The sequence below is a fragment of the Delphinus delphis genome, chromosome 4 (assembly GCF_949987515.2).
Source record: "Delphinus delphis chromosome 4, mDelDel1.2, whole genome shotgun sequence".
Taxonomy (NCBI): Eukaryota; Metazoa; Chordata; class Mammalia; order Artiodactyla; family Delphinidae; genus Delphinus; species Delphinus delphis.
The window spans coordinates 94,645,544-94,662,528 of NC_082686.1; the positions used below are offsets into that span (position 1 = coordinate 94,645,544).

A 16,985-nucleotide genomic window follows, 5' to 3' on the forward strand; every position below is an offset into this window, starting at 1 on the left:
CGTCGTCGCCTCTTCTGTGCTCAGGACTATGGCTCGGCTCCATAGAGGGGTGTGGGGGGGTGGCAGATGCCAGGTTCCACGCCTGGGACTGGCCCGGGGAGTGGTGTCTTCTCGTACAGCGGCTTCTCTGAGGTTTCAGGCAGGTTGGCGTCACCTGCCTTTTCCTACTCTGGGTCTTTGTGATGAGCTAGTGAGCTGATAACCTATGAAAGCACTTTGTTGACACAAATGAAGGGGTTCTGTGGTTGGTGGAGGAAAGAACACAAATCAGAAGTCCTGGGTTTGAATCCAGGTCATTCTCATACACGGTCTCCCCTTTTCTGTATTCCTTTATTTAAGTGTCTTCCTGTGTTTTTCTCCCCCCTCCCCTTAAATCAGATGTTCTTTGGTTTTTTGTGTGTGTGCATGGACCCCCTTTGGCATTCTAGTGACGCTAATGAATCCCTTTTCAGAATAATGTTTAATGCATTAAGTTAACTGCATAAATTTAAACGAATAAAATTAGAGGTTCTAGCTATTTTTGCCGTAAACATCTTTGCCGTAAAGCAGTCTCATTGCACAACTAATTGGTCGTAAGGCAATTTTGCCGTCAAAGATAAAATAACTAGGCGACAGTTTGGTTTCGACTACGTTATAGCAACTTGATAGAAAATACGGTGAAAAGAAAACTTACTGAAGTGTGAAATAAGAAAGTGTAAAGCCAGACTGTATACTATACCAGAAAATAGCATAACAGTTTGCAAATCCTTCGATGAGTACAGTCATCCCTCTATCCCGTCAGAGCAAGTTTACCAAACTATGACAAATATAAAAGAGGCAGCTAGTAATACATGACAGTCTAAGCATTAATTATCAGTTCTTTAGCTCATTTAGATACAACAGCTTGTTTTGTAATGCCATCTTTACCAAGTTTGTCACGCAGTATTAGAAGTTGGAGGCAAAGGAAGAATCAAGCTTCTCATCTCCTAGAAAGAAATTGGTTACATGATTCTTGATAAGTTTTATGAAAATGGTGAAATTTTTTTGCTCTTTGATAGTGGAGAACATGATGTAGACAAAATTTTCGTATTTGGCATAGAAACTGGCTTAGATGATTTGGTGAAATATAAGGACTGTCATGGAACATATAAATGCGGTACAGATATGTACTACTTTACATATACGTTTATATACGTGACATAGATAAATAGCAGCATACCTTGTCTGTTCGGTTTACTTCCAGGGAAACCTGAAGAGCCTTACAGCAGACTGTTTTTTAAACCATGAAGAACTTATGTTCAACACGAGATCCTGAATCCTTAATGACTGACTTTGAGAAAGGACGTATCATTGCTTTCACTAAGAAGATATTTTAAAAATTTTGTTATTAGTTTTTCATGTTTTGTTATGTCCTTTTTAATGTCCCTATTTTAGTTTCATTATTTCATCTTTTACGGCAAAATTGTCTTATGGCCAATTAGCTATGCAGCAGAACTGCTTGCAGTAAAGATTCTTACAGCGAAAATATCAGACATGAAAATTAGTATGCATAGGGTTACCAAGGAAACCGATTAAACTGATATACAGTTATACCAAAAAAGTAATAATATAATAATATCCACCCCTTATTAACACACTACCTACCAAGAGCTAGTGGCAGATTTAATAACTACTGTAATTTTGGGGTAGTAATGAGTGGAAACGATACTTTGAGATACTTGCAATACTGTACTGTGATATGAAGATGTCTTTGATTTCTACTTGTGACAAGTCACAGTTACACCTAATTTTACCGTGAATTATTGCCTACATTTGTAATTGAAGGGGATGCTAAATTTCAGTTAAAGGTGAGTAAAAATTAAAACAAAAAATTTCCCGGGCTTCCCTGGTGGCGCAGTGGTTGAGAGTCCACCTGCCGATGCAGGGGACACGGGTTCATGCCCCGGTCCGGGAAGATCCCACATGCCACGGAGCGGCTGGGCCCGTGAGCCGTGGCCGCTGAGCCTGCGCATCCGGAGCCTGTGCTCCGCAACGCGAGAGGCCACAACAGTGAGAGGCCCGCGTACCGCAAAAAAAAAAAAAAAAAAAAATTTCCCTACCCATGTCCTGAATTCTCTCTGAAATCCTCAGATACCTCTTGCCTTGAAACTTCACCCTTTCCTCTTACGCTGTGTGCCCCCCTGCTGCCCTCCAGCTGCTGTCACCCTAGATGTGTGCCTCCCGTCCATGCAGGGGACAGGAGCGCCAGACCTGTATCTCCTGCAGCCCACTGCACATCCACCCTGGACGACCCACAGGACTTTGCACTCGGCCTTGGTCTCCAAAAGCCAACTCCTCGGCTTGTCTATCCCACCCCTGCTCCTCCCGCCAGCCTGCTCTTCCTCCTGTGTTCCCTGTTCTGTTGGTAGCATTAACAACTTCCACGTGGCTCAGGCCCCAGACCTAGCTTGAGCAAGTAAGTGAGCGCTGCTGTGGCCAGGGTTACCGCCCTAGCCTCCTTGATAATGTTTATGGAAGTGTAGACTTGTACATTTTAAAGCGCTGGTCTGCCCTTTTCTTTACCTGCAACGTCTTCTAAATTCCTGCGTACCCTACAGGGCTTAGTTCCTTCTTACTTCTCTTTCCAACATGTACACACTGTGGTTTAAAATGTCTTGGTCATGTCTCTTTACCTCCATGATGTGACATCAGAGGACTCCCGCCTCCCTCACAAAGTTTTCTTCTGTTGGTCCCCCAGCCTCACCAAGCTCCCTATGATCCCTCCAGCGGCCCACTCCTCACTTCCCCCTTTTCCTTGGCAAACAGAGTGAGTGCCTTCTGCCTGGGGATTCCTTACCTGCCTCATGGCCTCCAGGTCTCAGTTCTGCGGCTGCTTGGCTGGACAGCCTTTCCCAGCCTGTGCCGTTATGAGGACTGTCCATAGAGCAGTTCTTGTCCAACCAACTCCTGCTCTCTTGCATTTGAGCAGAGTCTGGCAGGGTTTCACCAGTGGTGTGCACCCGGGAGGACAGCATTATCAAAGTATGTGGTTAGCGGCGCTGACTTCAGAGCCAAATGACCTGGGTTCTAATCCCAGCTCCGCCACTAGCTGTTGGCAAGATACCCTTTAGATGCCTCAGTTTTCTCATCTGTGAAACTGGCATAATTATGGATTTGTGTGATATAAATGAATTAATCTCCTGAAGCCCTTTAGAACCATGCCTGGCTTATACTGAGAGCTTAAATATCAGCTATTGTTATTAGTTTTAGTTTCAGTAATGTGGCTTGGGCTCGTTTAAAAGTCACATCCTACTATACTTTTATTTTTGCTGGAGTTTTATTAAAGACTGTTGTGTAATTCGAAACCCAATATTTAACTCTTCTTCATCTCCATTGAGGTTGATATCAGAACGTTGATTTTAGCAGAAATAATTTATGTGAGACAAAAGGAAATACTTTTTGAAAGAAAGGTAGGAGGACTCCTGGGGATACAGCCTCTTAACAGAATGATGGAGACACGGTCCCACCAGCAGTTAGCTAGTTGAGTTGGGGATTTATCCATGGTTCTTCCATTTCAGAGATTATGTTGATCTCACAGGAATTTTTCTTGCAGCCCTTTGGGTAGGAGAGAGATCAATATTATTTATCAGAGGATTTCTCTGGGAATGCATATCATCATATATGCTTGCAAACCAATCCACATAAAAAGATGATTTTGAATGTAATTACTTTTTTTTTTGCATGAGTGTTTTCATATCCTCTATAAATATTGTGCTCTGAGGGAAGAAACTTTTCATGATTCCTACCACACATTGTGACATTAATGTGCTCTTATAACTGATCCTTTTCTTCCCTTTTTCTTTCAACATTGAAGCAGTATTTCCCCTGAGGTTTAACTGTTTCAGCCTTTTCTACGTTTTGCCACCAGGTGGGGCACTGGCTCCTTTATAAGGCATGGGCCAGGGCTTGAGGCTGGTTTTCTCACTGAGGTGGCTGTCTTGCTCCGTCATTCTGAAGTGACCCCTGGAGAAGCTATTCAGCCCTGACCCTGGGAGTGCGTAGAAGAGGCCAGCAGGGTGAGTGTTAGATCTGAGGGAGTTTCAGGGCTTTTCATGCCTGATCTTGTTGAGCTAATATGCTAATGACTTCTGTTTCATAGGTTTTGAGTAACTTGAATTTTACCGGAAATACATGTAAATCTACTTGGCGACAAGTGAATCAAGTTTTCCTCGGAATATTTTTTGTTTGTTTGTTTGTTTTTTGCGGTACGCGGGCCTCTCACTGTTGTGGCATCTCCCGTTGCGGGGCTCAGGCTCCAGACGCGCAGGCTCAGCGGCCATGACTTACGGGCCTAGCCACTCCGCGGCATGTGGGATCCTCCCAGACCGGGGCACGAACCCGTGTCCCCTGCATTGGTAGGCGGACTCTCAACCACTGCGCCACCAGGGAAGCCCCTTCCTCGGAATATTTGGTCCCATTTTTATGGCTCAGAAGAAACATTAAATTTGGTAACCTTGACCATTATGTTAGATAGGTCTTATTTAAATAAGATAGAAATCATGGAAACAAGAATTAAAACTGCTCTTGGCATTGAAAATTAGGGGAAGATTGTGTATAACTGTGAACACTTCATGTTAAAAAGCAGCGCATGGATTTTTATTCTTTTTTTTTTTTTTTTTTGCGGTACGCGGGCCTCTCCCGCTGCGGAGCACAGGCTCCGGACGCGCAGGCTCAGTGGCCATGGCTCACGGGCCCAGCCGCTCCGCGGCATGTGGGATCCTCCCGGACCGGGACACGAACCCCTGTCCCCTGCATCGGCAGGCAGACTCTCAACCACTGCACCACCAGGGAAGCCCGGGTTTTTATTCTTAAGCGATGTACTGGAACATTATTTTTTTAAGATATAAATGCTTTAAATTATCAATTAAGTTTTTCTAGAATGAAAAATAAATTTCTTACTTTGAAACCATTGTGAGTCATAAGTCCCAGTTTAAACTATAAAAAACTACAAAACCACCAAAAAACTTTTTTTATTTTATAATATAACCTAACTGTAGATGGTGAATTTGAATTATGAGTGATTTTCACAGTTACAGACACTAAGTTAGAATCAGAAGTTAGAAAATGCTTTCATAAGTTTTCCTCTTGAACCTAATTGTTAGACTTTAGTGATTAATGAGGTTTTATGCTTATTTAATGTATTTTAAAAATCTAGAAATAGTGGTAGTATGTGCCTTTGGTTCTCAGAAGCAATAACTTCATGTGGTCCCTCTTAGGCAATGTGAAATTATAGTGCTGTATGTTCCATCACCACCACCACCAATTTAGGCAACAATATAAAACTCATTTCATGGCACTAGTGGAGGGCAGACTGTATTCCTCTTGTTTAAAATGAATGAGTCACTTTAATACAGCATCTGAGGGGCAAGAAGGGAATGAGAGTGCTCTTTGTTTCAGCTGGTGTGTTACAGTTTTCTTGGGTAGCAAGTACAAAGATGAAGCCTGAAGCCTTAGCTCATTCTGTATGTGAGTTTTATTTCTCACAGCAGCCCAGTGTCTATTTAACATATGGGAGTGGTTTCAAGTTCATTACTAAAGCTTATAGGCTAAAGTGCTTTGTGGGCTTGGCTATGACTTAAGTGGCCTTTGGGGAGTTGGCCAAAAACGGGGCTTGGGAACACACTGCTTTCCCCGTGTCTGTGGATTCTCGGGGTAGTCAGTTATTTTTTCCCCTGTCGGCTATCAGCTGCTTTGGAGATTAGTTTCATAGTAAGGATTCTTTCTTTCAAGCAATATGAAGCGACTACTTTCACAGGGGCACCAGGTTAGTAAATAAGGTTTTGAACTTTCTGCTGCATGTGTCAGATTTTCTTTCTGTCCTCCCGGGGCGATGACATGACAGTCAGCATAGCATTTGTGCTGTTGCTGCGTTCTTTTAGAAAATAATGTGAGTTCGTCGATCCCACGGAGGTCTGGGGGTTATGGTTCTCCTTGTAATGTATGCATTGCTGGACAATATTAAATGCAGGTGGAAGCCAAGAAGAAATGACATTTATGTGTTGGATGTGCAGTCTAGAGGTTTGTACCTGTTCACATGCATTTTCAATTCCTTTTTCAGAATTCCTTTCTTTGTGTCTTCCCATTATATTTTCTAGGAATAACTATGATTTTATACATGGTTGATTTTACTTTGTGGAACGGGAGACAGCAGTGTGTAGTGCCCCAACCAGTGGTGTCGTCCTTCACACCCTGTGCGTGCTTGCCTGATGCATTGTTTTCTCTGGGGCCTACCGCTTATAGTTACAAGGAACCAGAATATGATTTTAATTTTCTTTTTGAAAAGTCTGACATTTTCCTAGAATGCCTCAGAAAACACCTGCATAGCAGTTGACGTGGGCAGAGTGTAGGTGGATCAAGCTGGACTGAATCTCTTCCTTAGTGATCACTGTTTTTATTCTTAAGTGATTCCTCTAGGAATAAATATGACTGTCGAAACGGTGTGCCTTGTAAGACAATGAAAGGATCGCTAACAGTATTGAAATGAAATTAAGTCAATAGAGCGAAGTATCAAGAGAATATCTTCCTTAACTTCATTAACTTAGACATCTAGAGAGCGATATTACCTTTGTTTACTTGTCACCAAAGCAATCCAGCATGAAGTTGTTTCACAAGAGTACGTAGTTTGATTTGATGGTGTTTTCAAGTTTGCAACACTTTATGAAATATATTGGCTTTTATGTTACTTTATGTATGCTTTAGTTTGAGGTAAGCGCTGGTGGGTTTTTTTTTAATAAATGTATTTGTTTGTTTTTGGCTGCATTGGGGTCTTTGTTGCTGTGCGTGGGCCTTCTCTAGTTGCGGTGCATGGGCTTCTCATTGCGGTGGCTTCTCTTGTTGTGGATCACGGGCTCTAGGCGCGTGGGCTTCAGTAGTTGTGGCTCGCAGGCTCAGTAGTCGTGGTTCACGGGCTGTAGAGCGCAGGCTCAGTATTTGTGACGCACGGGCTTAGTTGCTCCGCGGCATGTGGGATCTTCCCAGACCAGGGCTCGAACCTGTGTCCCCTGCTCTGGCAGGCGGATTCTTAACCACTGTGCCACCAGGGAAGTCCCAGTATGGGTGTTTTAAAATATGCTAATATGCTTCTGTTATTGCCATTTGAGTCTCCTCTTTTTTCCCCCGCTGGGAAATACAGTGTTTCAGAAAGGGTCTGTTCTCTCAGGTTCTCCTGTGTTTAAAAATATAAAATTGAGGGAGAAGGGAGACAGAAGTAGGTACTTAAAGAAATCTTTGAGGTGATTTGCTAAAGTTTAAAGATCCCAGTCTTATCTCTGCTGAGGCTGAAGTTGCAAAGTTATGGCTGCATGCTATCTCAGGATTGCAAAGTTGACTGTACTTTATCCCCCTCAAGACACAGTCGTACAGCTGTATTATTACCCCTGCCTCTGCAGATATTTTCTTCAACAGTAAATCCAAAAAAAAGAGAGCAGAGATTGCTATGACTTGCTTAATATATGCTAGTACTGCATATGTGGTCTTATTAATTATTAAATGCTATTAACTTAAAATTTTAAAGAAGACTTCTGTAAATCTGATTGTAGCTCCTCAATGATTTAAAGGACTGTGTTAAGACATTTTACTTGTTGATTACCTGTTTGCTCTTAGCTCACCTAAAGCTCAGTTAGGTCTGGTAGGTCTCAGTTTCTGTGTTCCCAAGTGCTTCGCAGCCTTTTCTTCTACAGATGATAACAGAACAGTACTGATTAGAAACAGAAATAAACAATGTGGCAAAGGCTAGAGTAAGAGGGGAAACTCCTTGAAAACCAGATTTTAGGGTTTTTCCAAAGGATATTCATTACAATAAGCTTCCTCCAAACATGAGGGGAAAAAAAAGACTGTACAATAGAGTGCTCAAAATCTGTAATTTGGGATGGAGGCAAATCTTATTCCTGATTCCAGGCTTGGCACACACATTGCAGTTTTGTTCTCATCTTGCCAGACTGGTTTAGTTTTGTGACATCTCTGCTTTTTGGCTAAAATCAAGTAGAGACGGACATTTTTCCCGTTCCATATCAGGTTAAGCTTTGAGCCGATTAATTTTTATCCAACATGCTTTCTTGTTAACAGTCAAAAGTACCCTTGATGCCTCATAAATCTCAGATGGTTATGAACGTAGTTGATGATCCATTATTTCAACATGCATTGGCCCACACTCGAAACATCAGGAAGGTTAAATGTCAGTAGAAGGTAAGGACTTAGAGGAAAGAAATGAATAAACAGGAGGAATCATGATGTCAGGAGTGGGTTTTCTGACTGCTGAACCTTTATGATAAATGTTCACCTGTTGTCTGGTTCCATTCACACCCCAGATCACTCTCATTTCCTGCCCACAGTCTTCATCTTCGAGGTGCCTGTTTGGGGAGCTGTCGGTTCTTGATTTGCAGTTTCTGGCCTTGTCAGAGTCATCTTGTACAGCCACCTCTGCCTTTTTCATGCCTGACCCGCTGAGTTCTTGCTCCTAACCCTGCTCACTGAAGGTGCCGATGTGCAAGGGTCTTGTGTTTACGTATCAGAAAGTGGGGCAGAAAGCAAGGGAGACTGTGGTGCCGCCCACCGCAGAAATGAACTATTTTAATAATGACAGTGCATACTAACTTCCCAGAGGGATTGCAAAGGCTGAGGATAGATTCTACTCCCAGGGCTGATCTGACCATAGACTTCCCCAGTTCCTTGGTTCCTTCTGAAGAAGCCAATTTAAGTTTGCCCTTCTGGCATTTCTGGGGTTGAAGGTATTAGTACCTGTGGCAGGAGTAGTAGAGGGAGTGGTAATAGTAATAATAACAACTAACACGCAAAAAGCATTTCCTAAAGGCAGTCTCTGGTCTAAGCCTCTCATGTAATCCTCACAACAACCCTAAGGGGTCAATTGTCTTTATTATCCCCATTTTACAGTTGATGAAACTGTCCCAGGGAAGTTACGTAATTTGTCCCAAGTCATAGCAGCCAGTCAGCAGTAATAGTATTGTGCCTCAGAGGGGTGTTGTGGTGGGGGAGAAAATGGTACGAGGAGTTGATGTCTTTGGGAAATATAATCCAGTCTTTATTATTAATGAGAAGCAACCATGTAAATACTGATATCTGTGCTGCGCTTGCTACTCAAAGATGCTTCTGTTGACCCACTGTCAACCAGTAAGGCATGTCCTTTGTGTCCTTTTCCTACTGGGTGTTGGTGTGGGTGAGCTTGTACTCTGCTTTCTCACATGTTCTGCTGGGGACCAGTGGCAAGAACCAGTGACCAGTGGCAGGATGTAGAGCTTACTCGTGGTCAGTAACTGAGATCAGTGGGGACCAGTCCATGTGGCAAATAAGCCCACAGTTGAAAACTGTCTTTTAACTACACAAGCTAATCTTGGAACTTTTGAGACTTTTTAAGGCTAAAATGATAAAACCGCTAAGGCTCAAACTTGGACCTTTTGATTGTTTAGCTTTAATCTGGCCTGTATGAGTGTCCTCTTCCTTCCTGCCCAGTATGATTTCCTGCTGATAATCAAAGCTCTGATTATTTTGTCAGTCCTGAAGGCTTTCTGAGGCTTAGTGGAGAACCAGGAATATGAGACATGTATTTCCTTTAAAAACATAAATGTGCATTTGAAAATGTGGGGCAAATAACTTACTCTAGATTGGGCCAAAACTTAAACATGTGACAAATTAGGTTGGAACCTTTAAAAATATGTAAAAATACAGTCCATAGGTTAAGGAGTTATATTTTAAAAAAAGAAAGAAAGAAAGAAGTCAAACGGTTTTATTATTTGGATGGGGAAGCACTTTCTCTTCCTAAAACCAATAGAGGAAATCACAAAAGGAATAGGGCAATAGATTGGAATTTTCCAGGTAGGAGTGCAAAAGCTTTAACTACAGAAATACTCATTGAAGTGTTATTTATTGTCATGAAAAGTTGGAAATAATCAAAATATACAATAAAAGAAAACTGCATAATGGATCATTATGCAACTACTACAGTTTTACTTAAGAAAAACTGTAATTGGAGGAAATGGTGATGATAGATATTTAAGATAAAACACTGGATAGTAAGCTATTTGTGCATCACGTACTTGGTTATGTTTAAAATATACCTGTCCTGGGGCTTCCCTGGTGGTGCAGTGGTTAAAAATCTGCCTGCCAATGCAGGGGACGCGGGTTCAAACCTTGGTCCGGGAAGATCCCACATGCCGCGGAGCAACAAAGCCCGTGTGCCACAACTCCTGAGCCTGAGAGCCACAACTACTGAGCCCACGTGCCTAGAGCCCGTGCTCCGCAACAAGAGAAGCCACTGCGATGAGAAGCCCGTGCACGGCGAAGAAGAGTAGCCCCCACTCGCTGCAACTAGAGAAAGCCCGTGCACAGCAACAAAGACCCAACGTAGCCAAAAATAAATAAAATAAATAAATAAAAATAAAATAAAATATACCTGTCTCTGTATGTGTTATGCTTAGGGAGAGAACAGAATGGATGATCACCTTAAGTTAATTGGGATTTAGGGATTATTTTAAAGGTGGGAATTTCTGGCAGTTTTAATTTTCTCCTTATACTTTTCTGCATATTAATATTTAAAAACATGATTCTCTTATATTTGAAAACATAAAAACTATTCATGGAGAGAGAAAAATAAAAGCAAGATATACAAAAATTTAATAGTAAGTTAACATCACCCATAATCTATTTAAGGTGGTAACTCTAAGAATGCTTTTAATTTCCTCAGATAGTTTGTAAACTTAAGGTTTCCTTTAAGAAGAATTTATTATTTTTATAATAATTAAAATAGATTCGGAGTGACAGGTTAGTGTTGAGGAAGATCAGTCTTTATAAAGGAGAGGATATTTTTACTTTGGAGAGCAATTATTTTGCTGCATTTTTGCATTATTTTAGGAAAGTGCCTTTTGATTTTTAGGCACCAGGTTTAAAATCTTAATCAGACATTATAGCTGATTAAATTATAAGATATATAGTTTATTTAATAAGGGATGTGGGAAGATGCTCACTTAAATACTTGAAACAACAATCCAGGAAAGACACTTTCATGGATTTCCAGTGTGTCCAGATGTTTTGATAACTCTTCATTGGTCCAAGGGCAGTTGCTGATGTTTAGAATGGGACAAGTCAACATAGTGAGACGGTCCTTGGAAGATATGATTTGACTGGAATAATGAAGGTGGAAGAGAACCTTGGAGTAGTTGACTTCCTTCTTCCTCCTCCTCCTTTTACAGATGAGGTCCCCAAAGCCCAGAATGATTGAGTCGCCAAGGTCACAAGGTTCTAGTTGACTTGACTGGAGTCTTTTGGGGCCTTTTGAGGTCTTTTGATTCCCCTATTGCTGCTGGTTTTAATATTTCATTCTGTCTACTTACAAACATTTTAGTAATGAGGAATGAAATTATTTTTCCATTTTTCATGGGTTGGTAAAAATCAGAAGCTAATACCATTCAGCACTTACCTGATGACATTGGAGAAAGAAGCTGACGGCTCATTATGGCTTCCAAGGAAAACTTACCAGCTTCACAGGCGTGGTCTTTATTCTCATCATTGTTGTTTGAACATTTTGTTCTTGGGTAAAGGCTTACTTAACGCACATCTGGTTTCCATGTTTGTTCTGAAAGACAGCAGCCACAAGGAGTGACTAGAGATCACTGGATACTGAACCCTGGGAATTATTTTTTATTTTTTTGCGGTACGCGGGCCTCTCACTGTTGTGGCCTCTCCCATTGCAGAGCACAAGCTCTGGAAGCGCAGGCAAGGGAATTATTTTTTAACAACTTTATTGTTATTGTATAATTTACACATCACAAAGTTAACCCCTTCAAAGCGTACAATTCTGTATTCTGTAGCGTATTTACAGAGTTGTGTAACCATCACCATAATCTAATTTTAGAACATTTTTGGTACCCCCTAAAGGAGACCTTGTACCCACCCTCCCTACTCCCCTCTCTTCCTTACCCAGCCCTAGGCAACCACTGTTCTAACTTCCTGCCTCTAGATTTGCCCATTCTGAACATTGAGTGAAATCATACACTGGATGAGAAAGCTAGAAATTTTAATTTGATGCTCAAAGACCACTTAGGCGAACATGACCTGGTTACTCTGTGGGCCCTTTCTTCTCAACAGTGTCTTGAACTGTGAGATTGAGACCAAATGAACTCAGTGTTGTCACCTATTTACTAGATTAAGTGGCTTATTTTTGTTTTCTGGAGTCCCTGTATTCAAGATTCAAATAAAAAATATTCAGTATTCAAATTTTAAAAATATATGGGTACATATCCATTAATATGAGATTATTGTAGGCTGTGCTGCAAAATTGTTAGGTTAGACCACAGTTTATTAGATGGGACCTTGAGTGACTTACTTGACTTTTCTAAGACTCAATTTCCTTATCTGTAAAACGAGGATCATAATACTAGTACTTACCTTTTAGGGTTCTAATGAGTATTAAATGAAATAATGTATATATAACACCTCCCACAGTGCCTGATGCATGAGTGTTAAGTGAATGTTACCTATTGTTATTAGTGTCATTTATAATAAACTGTAGGAGTTATTTTATTTCATTCTTTCTGACTTCATCTATCTACTACTGAGGATTTGAGTTGGCTTGCAAGAATATTTACATACCATTACACACACACACACACACACACACACACACACACACACACAGAGGAATAAAACAAAAGCAGGGATGATAAAGTTAGCAGAAGGACAGTATCAGAGGAAATAATAATAACAGTAGTAATGAGAGCTAACATTTATATAGCGGGTTATGAATGGACATTTCTTCAGTGTCCTTCCTAGTGAGCTGAGGGAATATTGCCAGATCAGAAATGGGCAGAGACACTGAAATGAAGCCCCAGGCTGGGACCTGGGAGGGACCTTGGTGCTCTCTGGTCCACCTTCATACCCCGTGCCTGAGACAGAGCCAGAGATGACAGCTTGGTGTTGGAACTCACAGTGTGAAGGTGAGTTCACCATCTCACAACATGGATGGTCACTATTTATTAAGCACTTACCATGAGCTAAGCTAGAATTAGAACCCAAAGTGAATCCAAAACGATATAATTATGAAGTAAACTTGTCTAGTCCAGGCAACCAGTTTCTCTATAAATAGTTCCTTTTTAAAGAATGGCCTTATATACATTAAACTGAAGTGTACACTCTCGTAGGCACCCCCGTTTCCCATTCACATAGTACCTTCTACTCAGAGAGATTTAGATAACATTTGCAACATGGACAACGTAGTTGAATCACAAAGTTCATAGTAAACGTAATACCAGTGTTCATAAATGTTGATAAGAAGACACAGTCCAAAGTTACGCTTCTCTTTTAATCTGGCATCTTAGCAGTTTTTCATAGAGTACGGATAAAGGTTATTTCCTAAAGCATGGATAGAGGGTTAATTTAAGAAGGAGTATGTAACTGGCGCAAGAAGGGAGCTGGCCTACATCTGAAGGAAAGAATGTGGATCTCAGCAAGGCTTTGCTGTCATTTGTAAAACTGGTCTGCCCCTTAAATGGAATCATTTGGGGCCGAACAAAAACATTCTACATGGAGTAGGTCAGGCGCTGGTACTTCCTCTCGCCGCCTCAGTTCGAATCTGTCAGTCTTCATCCAAACCTCATCTTTACCTCCCATGTGAATGGCTACAATATTAGACACCCCAGTGAATCCGTCCCCTCCTCCCTTCACTTTCTGCCAGTTTCATGGTTCTGTGCTAGCTTTTCCCTAGACGGTAGAGCCCTAGCTCGTGGAGGCCAAGGGGGCCACCTCTGCTCAGAGTGGTCCCCTGAGGTCTGGCCTGGGTTTGGAGGAGGAAGACGCAGGCGTGGTGTTCTAAAGCTGAAGTGGACACAGGGTGCAGCCTCTGAGACCAAAAAGGAGGCTCTTCTGGCAAGTGCTGACACGGCACCGTCCAGGCGCTGACGGAGCACTTCCTGTTTTCGGAAGCTCTCCATTCACCAGGGCTCTTTCACTCCTAGAGAGCTCAAAGTGTTAGAAAGTTCTCCTTTATGCTGATGTGACATGGGCCCATCTAGAATATCCATCCCTGTGTTGCAGCTCTGTCCGCTGGAACCACAGAGGAAACATCTACTTACACCCACAGGTCTTGATACGTTCAAAAGCCTTCTCATTTTTGTGCAGCCTAGCCTAAAAATTCCAGCTTATTTCAACCATTCCTCGTAATATCATGTTTTTCAGACTTCTCCAGCCTGGTCCCTATTCTCTGAGTATCCATGGTTTGCCTTTGTTTTTCTGTGGCCCTCAGACCGAATACCGTTCTCCAAGTGTAGTCTGACCAGCAGCTGGGATTATCGGCTGCTTTGCTGGGTACTGCTCTTCTGATGATGTATCCTAAGAGTGCATCGGTTCTTAAAAAATAATGTTAACATGTGCCATTTTGGGGGGACAGTCACTCTTTTCAAGGCAACGTGCCAAAGTGCCTTATATATGTGATGTTATTTACTCTTCACAGCAGTACTGAGGTCAGTATTACTACTGTATTTCCTTGATTCTAAGACACTGTTAATGGCAAGATACACCATCAATTAAATTTCAGCTTTTCAGGGAGAAGTAGAGGAAGGAAAATGCCATCATATTAAACGGAGACATAAAACGCAATAGTCCTGCCCGTTTCAGAAAAGTTAAAATGCGTGTTGGGGGTAGGGGGACAGAAAGCACATCTTAGAATCAAGGAAATATATCTTCATTCTGCAGATGCGGAGCCCAAGCTTAAGGATTTGAGTGACTTGCTACGGTCTGTAGAAGGGAGAACCGGTTCAGACCCAGCTCTGCTGACTTCGGTGTATGCTCCCACCATTCTTGCTACTCCCTCCTAAGGAGGCCTAAAGTGAAGTTGGTTCATCCCAAATCCCTGGGGCTTTTTCACAAAACGGCTGCCCATCCGGGTCATCCCAGCCTGCACTTGCGAGTGTTTAAACCTAAAGGCAGATGTCTGCATTTGTTCTCGGCAGTGAACTGCTTTCCATACGTCCGTACTTTTAGAGTGTGGTTACCAGATCAAAGCCTATAAGTCTTTTGTGGCTCTGCAAACATATTACTAAATTGTGCCCCAAAGTGGTGTATTCATTAACAGTGCCACCAGCTATGAGGTTGGTTTAGCACAGTTGTAGCTGGTTTTCAATATAGTCCATCACTGGCCTCATTGAGAATGGGAATTTGGGTCTGTTGTGGGAAACTTATGTGTATATTTGATTCTCTCGTGGGACTCCTCAGGCCCCTGAGCCCCCATCGTAGGCTGACTCAGGCCCCTTCAGTGCTTCTTTGTAGTTAATATGTGCCTTCCTGTTTCCATGGCCTCTGGACTTAACTCTGAGTCAGAATCCTTGGGGGCCGCACAGCCCTAAACTTTGCTGTCTTCCTGCTTGCCCTCTGGCTCTGAGCATACCCAAGTCCTCCCCTTGCCTTTATTGTAATACCCTGGGTTATTTGATGCAGCCTGTAGAAAATCTCTGAATCCCAAGGACGATTTATGATGGTAACAGAATTAATGGGTTGAGAATTAAAAGCGGTTCTTGTTTTAGATGCATTGTGGTGAAAACAAGCCTTCTAGGAGATATCTGGATGATTAATTAGCAAGAAATCCATTCTGATTGTTCTAGTTCTCCCTAGGGAGGACGTAGAAAGTGTCAAGAATATATAGTTGAAGGCTTTAAGGAGAAGAACCTGCCTAATAGATTTCAAATGGCTAAAAGGATAGAAATGAAGAAGAGAATGGATTTCCACCTGTGTGCAGGGCAGTCTCTTAGCTCTGGGAAGCACAGAATTGTGACTGGAAAAGAATGTAATTTATTTTTTGTTTTAAAAGTGGGAATAAAGAAAAAGGTCAACTGTACGTCTCACTTCCCACTAAGATAACTTTTACTTATATGCATAGCTTTTATATGTGGAGTTATTGGGGTTTTATAACTCCGTTTAAATGGGTAAGAAATAGTGAGCAAAAATTAAGTCCTTCAGATGCTTCTTTAGATTCTGCTTCATAGCACAACATAACTCGTATCTCTTGTGAGAGGACAGTTGCTGTCCTGCACTTCTTGGCTAAAAATGTAGGCCATTTTCTGACTAGAAATGTAGGTATGTGATTTAAAAAGAAAACCATAAACCATATTGAAATAGCTCAAAGTTAAATCAAGTTTACACTCAAATTTAAGTTGACTTCAGTGTTGGGTTCAAAAAATGTGTTAACATTCAAAAGGATAAAGTTGCCTTGTTAAGAAGTGACTCCTGGATTGTGAACGAAGTTGGTGATGTACAGGTCTTGAGCTTATCAGTCCATAACACAGCTCTACCCTTCACCTCATGAGAGATTCAGTATTTGCCAAAGACTTAATGTATTTTTATTTGCTACGTGCTTCTGAAGACACAGGTTTGGAGATTTTAGAAGGCGTGGAACTATAGTTACACTCCCTATAGATTCAGCCATTGTCTCTATCATCAACTCCCTAGGCATCTTTATAGGTCCTTTATAAATATCTGTGGGCCATTATCTAGGTGAATTAAGGTCCTGACACAGCCATAGCAAGCTGGTTTTGTTCTCCCCGACTATAACATTTCTGCTGTATTTTACTTCTCAGAGCTTCTTTCCTCCTGTCATATAACGTGTGTCATGTTGGAGCTAGTCTAAACCAGTGCCTTTCAAACTGAGATGTCTCTGAATCACCCAGGTTTGTTAAAACACAGATTCTGTTTCTGGGATACGGCTAAGATTCTGCATTCCCAGAAAGTTTCAGGGTGATGTCTATGGTTAACGGACCACCTTTTGAGTAACAAGGATCCCAAGGTTTTTACAGTCAATACTCCCAGGAAGACAGGTGGTGGGAAAAAGCAAGCAATAAAACAAACATTAAATTGGAGGAGCCTCATATGTTCATTAATGACTGCGATTACTTTGGCCGGTGCCCCGTTGAGTTCAGAGGGGCAGTAGTGCATAAGTGCACATTGATTAAGAGCTCTGGGCCCTGCAGTCC

The 16,985-nt window shown here is 41.8% G+C and overlaps 1 protein-coding gene across 3 annotated transcripts in view; it reads left to right on the forward strand.

The window, feature by feature from the left end:
- PLD1 (phospholipase D1) overlaps positions 1-16,985 on the forward strand; it is a 200,263-nt gene that overhangs the window by 45,656 nt on the left and 137,622 nt on the right. The window contains exon 1 of one of the 3 annotated variants that reach the window (XM_060011143.1): positions 3,994-4,034. The exons of 1 other annotated variant lie outside the window; for it this stretch is intronic. The gene's annotated coding sequence lies outside the window, so the exon portion shown is untranslated. Of the gene's footprint in view, positions 1-3,993; positions 4,035-5,650; positions 5,783-16,985 lie in introns of those variants that run through there. One more of the 3 variants, XM_060011142.1, reaches the window with a different exon arrangement.